Consider the following 6,745-nt stretch of genomic DNA (forward strand, 5'->3'; position numbering starts at 1 on the left):
CAGTCCTCCCTGACTGTTCCTTGACAGACAAGGCCATGGGCTGGTTCAGACTCCCCCTGGGTGCCCTCTTGTACCAGTTTCAGGCTATTCCCTGAGCAGCCGGAGCCTCCCTGCCACCAGGCCAAAGAAGCCCGGGTCCCTCAGCCTGTCCACAAAGCGCATGTGCACTAGGCCCTTAACTCCATCTTGGCAGACGTCCTCTGGACACTCTCCAGTTCTACCCCTCTTCTCCAAAATGGGGAGCTGCACACTGGGACATGCCTGGGTGTGTTGGGACACACCAGTGCTGAGTAGACGGGGATGTAACTCAAATTGTCTGGGTGGCCACGCTCCCCCTAATGCAGCCCCCTCTACAGCTGGCCTTGGTCATAGTGAGCATGAGCCACCAGCTCGCTGGGCGTCCCTCATGGTGCCCAGGCCCTTCTCCTCAGGGTCTCTGCTCAGCACATCAGGTCCCAGCTGGCACTGATGTCTGGGGTTATTCTTCCCCCCAGGGCAGGACTGCCACTCCTCCTTGCAAAACTTCAAGGTGTTTCTGTCGGTCAAATCCTTGAGTTTCCCAAGGTCCCCCTGGGCTCAAGCTCCATTTGGTCAGCTCTTCATGTTTGAGTGCAGATGGCTCACCCTGATGGGGATGTCTCTCACAAGATGACAGCATGAGGTGTTGCAGGGCACTACAGACAGTAAAAGGACATACGAGTTTAGTTGCTGACCCATGTAGGAATTACCATGGCAACTGTCTCTGAAACACCAAAGGAGGGTACAAAGGCAGTGAAACTGGGACTTGGGAAGAAAAGGTAAATGAGGATTGGGCTGTTCGTGGGTTAGGCTATGTTAGTGGAAATGTATACCTATATAGATACTCAGACAATATGGATCCCTCCAGGAGCTGGTCTTAGATCCGCCCTCTTACCAGGAGCTGGCCCCAGTATCTCCTCACACCCCTAGTTCATCGATGCACAGACAAGCACAGACACACACACAAATGTGTCCCTCCAGCACAGAATCACAGAACCATTGAGGCTGGAGGGCAGCCAGCTTCCACCTTCCCTGTGCTTCCTTTCACGCTTGGTTTGAGGCAGGAGCTCCTTTCTCAGCCATGCCAGTCTCCTGCCAGCTTTGTGTGACTTCCTGCACGTCCAGGTGGACCATTCTTGATGTTGAAGAGGAAATCTTTGACCATCAAACAGGTCTCCGTACCCCTCTGCTCTGCAGGGCTGTATCCCATTGGATTCTTCCAAGCAGGTCCCTCAGCAGGCCAGAGCCTGATCCCCTGAAATCCTGCTCTTTGCTGCCTTCTCTTCTCTCAGGAGCCTCAACTCGACCTTCTCATCCCTGACTTTTACAGCCCGGACCAGCTCTTCCTTGGTGGTAAGTAGCAAGTCCTACAAGACACCTCATCTCACTGCCTCCTCAGTCACCCTGGTCACAAAGATCTCATCAAGGAGCTCCAGAAAGGTCCTGGGTGGGGTGTACCTCGCTATGGGTCCCCTTTCAGCAGGTATTCAGGTAGCCAAGTCCCCCATGAGTCCCACTGCAGTGGCTGGCACCCCATCCGTACAAAGAGCAGAGCACCTCCTCATCCCACAGGGTTTTGGGAAATGGAGTTTTTCCCTGCTTGTGGTTCTTTCCTAGACATCCCATGGAGAGTCTTGAACAATTCCCAAATGACCCCCAGAGGCGGAAACCCCCATCCTCAGTCGGCAAGGTCATCCTGGAAGGCTCTGCCATTGACTGTTACAGGGCATCTTGAGAAACAAGGGTTAAAAGTAAGAAAGAAAAATGTAGAGAAGATACTTTGTAACAACTGCACCTGGTACTTAGACATATTAGAGATAAAGACTGTCTCCACTGACTCTCTGCTTCCAAGACTTGGAAAAAAGAGATATTATCACTCGCACTCACTCCCCATATAATTCTCCTGTCTGGCTGGTAAAAAAGCCTAATGGACAGTGGTGGCTTACGATTGACTATAGCCAATTGAATGCCAATAGAGCACCTTTAACTGCCGCTGTACCAACTATTGCAGAGGTAGTGACCCAAATCCAGGGAGCATCTCACACATGGATGGCAACCCTAGATATAAAGGATGTGTTTTTAACAGTGGCAATGGTATTAACAATCCCAAAGAATCTCTATGCTTGGGAAGCAAAGGACAGTTCTGGGAAAATACACCGAATTAGTACCAGATGGGTGGTACCTACCTTTTAACTTAACTCTGTCGGTCAGAATACGACCGAGCATTCTCTTTTGTTTTTCCTTGCAGAAACATTGACAACAACAAATTACACCTGGAACCACGGTCTATCTTACATGGAGTTGGAGCGTCCTCAAGGCTTGCTAATAGCTCTAACAATCTGACTTGCTTTCATAGTATTGATGATAGTTTGGCAACTGAAAGTTTTAACCATGATACTGGTAAAAAATAGTTTGAGTATTCTGTTGTTGACTAGCTGTGGATGGGGTTTTTCCTCAAACCTGATATTGCAATTGATCCGTGCTTTTGGGCACATACATAATGTCAGTCAAATAACTGCATGTTTGCCTCTACCCAAGTCGGCTGCTTCAGCTTTGGACTGGGGAATTTTAACCCTTGATGTGAATCGAACCTTCACAGCCATGACAAAAACTAGTGTGGGCAAGATGAAGTTTGGAAACATTACAATATATTCTCTTGGCTGGTCGTACGTTGGTCAAAAGGAGACCTGCTGGGAGCGTAAATATTCTCCTGCAACAATCAAAACCACATGTGACAAATTTCCCTGGGGAATGCACTTACCCAAAATATGGGACGCACCCCAAACGGGTGACTGGCATTCCATGCAGACCACTGACTGGTGCATTGATTGGGATGGGACTATTGGACAATCAAATACCCTCATTGATGTATATACCAATTTTAAGATTTCCCGTTCGGTTAAACCAAAACACTATAATTGGAACTGTACTAAAGTTTACAATTGCAATAGCAAAAAGAGTGAAATTCAGAAATTGGGCCCGATAGCTCGAGCCCTTCGCCTGGGTTGTATTTGCCGTAACTATGCCACCTCTATCAATGACACCTGGTCACGCTTGACAGTTAATGATACCCATATAAATTGTAAGAAGCTAACATTGCCGTCTATGGGACGCACTGTTTGGGTTAGTAGTGATGGAACATGGACTACTGATCTGCCAGTGGAAGGTCCACGACGTCAGCACACATTGGGATTGTTGACACTTTGTCCTCTCTGGCGAAAACAACCTCTTGTGCCACCCCTATGGGGGCGGGTCAAACAGGAACCAGAAGACCCTTGGCAGCATCCGACCACAGGAATGGTAGTTGGATGGACTTTGGAGTCTATCTTTACACCCCAGATAACGGCTTTCCAGAATCGCATGATGCTGTATAACCTTACAGGACAAATTGAAGCATTGGCTAATGCAACTCGGGTTGGACTGGAGAAATTAAATGAACAACTGCAGGCAACGTCGAGAATGACATTGCAAAATAGACTAGCTTTGGATCTGCTATTGCTGCATGAAAATGGAGTATGCGGATATTTGGATTTAGCAAATGATACTTGTTGTGTTCATATACCAAATGTAACTAAAGATCTTGACGAACAACTAGATCACATAAAACGTGTGGCAAAGGCCAGCCGGGAATTGAGAGAAGGGTTGGAAACAACCTGGTTGAATAAGCTGTTACATGGATTGGGATATTCACTATCAGGACGGCTTGCTTCTTTATTGCAATCTGTGATTATTGTAGTTATTGTAATAATTGTTTTTTGTATGATACTGGCTTGTGCCCAACCTATGTTTACCCGGGTGTTAACTCATCAGGTGCGTATGATCTCTGACTGTACAGAATCAAAGGTGAGTCCTGGAGTGCAGGAAAAGAAGTCTAATGTGAGGGATACCCCCAAAAGCGATTTTATGCGAGTGTGATTTGGATTTCGATCCGAGTGACTATAGTCACGGGGTGGATAATGTGGAATTTGGATAATGAGGTGGGATTCCTGTGCACAGAGAACCGTTAAGACTGCCCTTGCTATCTCTTGTGCGACCCGGAGGAGTGGAGACTCGCCTGGCTAACACAGGGTGCAGATAAGGAGGGGGCCCTGTGGAGGCAGGACAGCCCTGCTTATGGTCAGCAAAGACAGTAAGATAACAGGAATGTGAGAGGTCCTTTGTTCTTCGAAAAAGCTTCGTGTCCGATAACTGACCTTTGCCTCATTACCTGTGAAATGCATATTACAACTCACACCCCTGCATATGCTAATGAAGATTATAGAGGTCATGCTAAACATATATGACTATAGCACTCGTCTCTCCACCCAAATCATGCTACACGTCACATATGGGGGGGAACCTCATAGTTTTGGGGATAAAAGACGGAGAAAATGATTGTTAAGGTGGGAGAGAAGAACCTCAATACCTGATGGACCAGTCGACGGGCTGTGTTCTCCTCCTCCACGCCAGGCAGGGACGCCTCTCTGGGTAAGCGCTGCGCCTCTCACCCTCTGGGTGAAAGTTATCCCCGGGTTCTTGTATTACTATCAAGTCTGCTAGCAATATTAACCTTAATTAGTAGCACTATTGTAGTTAGTGGATTTATCAATGGCAATCTCAAATCTGTTTCTGTCGCTTTCAATAAAATAACTAATTTCGATTTTTGTGCATCTGCTCAGTGCAAGTCCTTTTGCTGGGGCTCTGATAAATGGGTCAGTGAAAGTCCTGGGACTCTGACAGAGAAATTTCGAAACTGCATTTTAACGCGACAGTAAAAATTGGCGTCACAGACAGGATAGCCATGGATAAACTGCTACAGAAATATAAATGTGCGCCGTCCCATCGGGGACTAGAGTGGGCCCAGAAATTCTGGAAAAATGAAAATAAAATAATAGAGCGAATTCAACAGTGCAGGAGTGAACAGAAGGTTAAAGATTGTAAGGGTAAAGGAATTGTTTGTGCTATTTTAGGAGCTTGTTTATTACTTGTTTATTACTGCATTCCTTTTAACGCAAGAGGTGTCCATGTCCAAGTTGTGTAGCAGGGGGGCTGCAGGGCTGGCCTCTGTGAGAAGAGACCAGAGGCTGCCTCCGTGCCAGACAGAGCTGGTTCCAGCCATCTCCAAGGCAGACCCACCGCTGGCCAAAACTGAGCCCGTCAACGAAGCTGGTGGAACCTCTGGAAAGTGTATTTAAGAAAGGACACAACAGCCAGAGTGGGAGAGGAGTGAGGGGAAAAAAGTGTGAGAACCAGCCCTGCAAACACCAAGGCTGGTGAAGAAGGAGGGAGAAGAGGTGCTCCAGGTGCCAGAGCAGATAGTCTCCTGCAGCTCCTGGAGAAGACCACAGTGGAGAAGGTCAGCCCTGCAGCCTCTGGAGGACCCAACACTGGAGATGTTGGCTATTTCCTGGAAGAATGGTGGCTTGAGGAGAGCCCATGCTGGAGCAGGTTTGTCTCAAAGGACTGTAGCGGTAAGAGGGACCCCATGGGAGAAGTGTCAGAAAGAAGGAGACACAGAGAGGAACGGTTACGGACTGACTGGAACCCCCACTCCCCATCCCCCTGCACTGCTCAGGGAGGAGGAGGTAGAAGAGTTGGGAACGAAGGAGGTAAGTTGAGCCAGGGAGAAAAGGGTGGGAGGACACCTTCCATGGGGAAAGAGACAAGGTCTTCCACCAGCCCCACGCTTCTTCCACCCTCAGCCTTTACAACTGCACATGCCCCATCTGCCCACTTGCCTTTGCCACTGCCGCGGTTGTGCAAGGCCCTCAGACATCTTGGCACACCCAGTGTAAGCTGGCCTCCACCAAACCTGGAGCCCACCTGGCCTTGGAGGCAGGGAGAGGCCAGGTCCCCTCTGCCCGCGGCTGGGCACAGCTTTTCCCTGGGAAGCCTCCTGAGGAGCGCTCCTCCTGTGTGTCAGCCTGCGGCCTGGCATGGGTGGCAGAGGGAGAAGGGCTGCTGGGGCAGGGCTGAAGTAGCTCAGCTGGGAGAGCGTTAGACTGAAGATCTAAAGGTCCCTGGTTCAACCCCGGGCTTCAGCAATGATTTTCTCCCTTAGATTTTGGCAGAGCCCATCTGCCTTCTTCCAGCCTGCCCCAGTCCTGCTTGCTCCTTCACCTCTTGCCAGAGCAGAGTCCCTGCTCTGCAGCTGCAGATCTGCAGCTTAGAAGGAGCCTTCCTCCAGCAGCACAAGTCCCCAGCCTCCCCCTGGGCAGGACTCTCCAGTCAGTGCTCCGTTGGGGTGGTCTCCTGCTGTCCCTACTTCCTTGCTCCAAAGTGACCGGGATCTCTCCTCTGCGGGGTCTCTGCAAGGACCCTGTCTCTCTCCTCTTTGCCATTCTCGATGCTGCACTGACTGCTCCCCTCCTCACACACCTTCACCTGCTCCTCAGTTCCCAGACCAGAGGCCGCCATCCCCTGAGTCCCAGGGAGAGGCACTCCCTGGAGCTGAGGCCTGAAAGGCAGCATCCTCCCTCCAGGTGTCTGTCGCAGCGAGACCTCTGATGTGCCCAGGACAGTTGACAAAGCCGTGCTGAGGATCATCCACTGTAGTGCCTGGGCACCAGTGTTGTTTAGTCATGCGCTGTCCCGAGCAGAGTTTCTTGGCCCCTGTTGCCCCCCTGCCGCAATGATCGGTGAAATACATATGTGCTCCTCTCTGGGCATCAGCTAGGGCACACAAAGCACAGGGGGATCCCTCTGGGGCCCCACATGAACATCCCTCTGCATCAGTTCCTTCCTGCTG

General features: G+C 50.0%; 1 non-coding gene across 1 annotated transcript; it reads left to right on the plus strand.

Moving 5' to 3' along the window:
• Positions 1–5,968: 5,968 nt before the first annotated feature.
• Positions 5,969–6,041, plus strand: TRNAF-GAA (transfer RNA phenylalanine (anticodon GAA)). The gene has a single exon. It is a non-coding gene; the product is annotated as a tRNA-Phe (tRNA).
• The last annotated feature ends 704 nt before the right edge of the window (positions 6,042–6,745 follow it).

The sequence above is a fragment of the Gavia stellata genome, chromosome 34 (assembly GCF_030936135.1).
Source record: "Gavia stellata isolate bGavSte3 chromosome 34, bGavSte3.hap2, whole genome shotgun sequence".
Classification (NCBI taxonomy): Eukaryota; Metazoa; Chordata; class Aves; order Gaviiformes; family Gaviidae; genus Gavia; species Gavia stellata.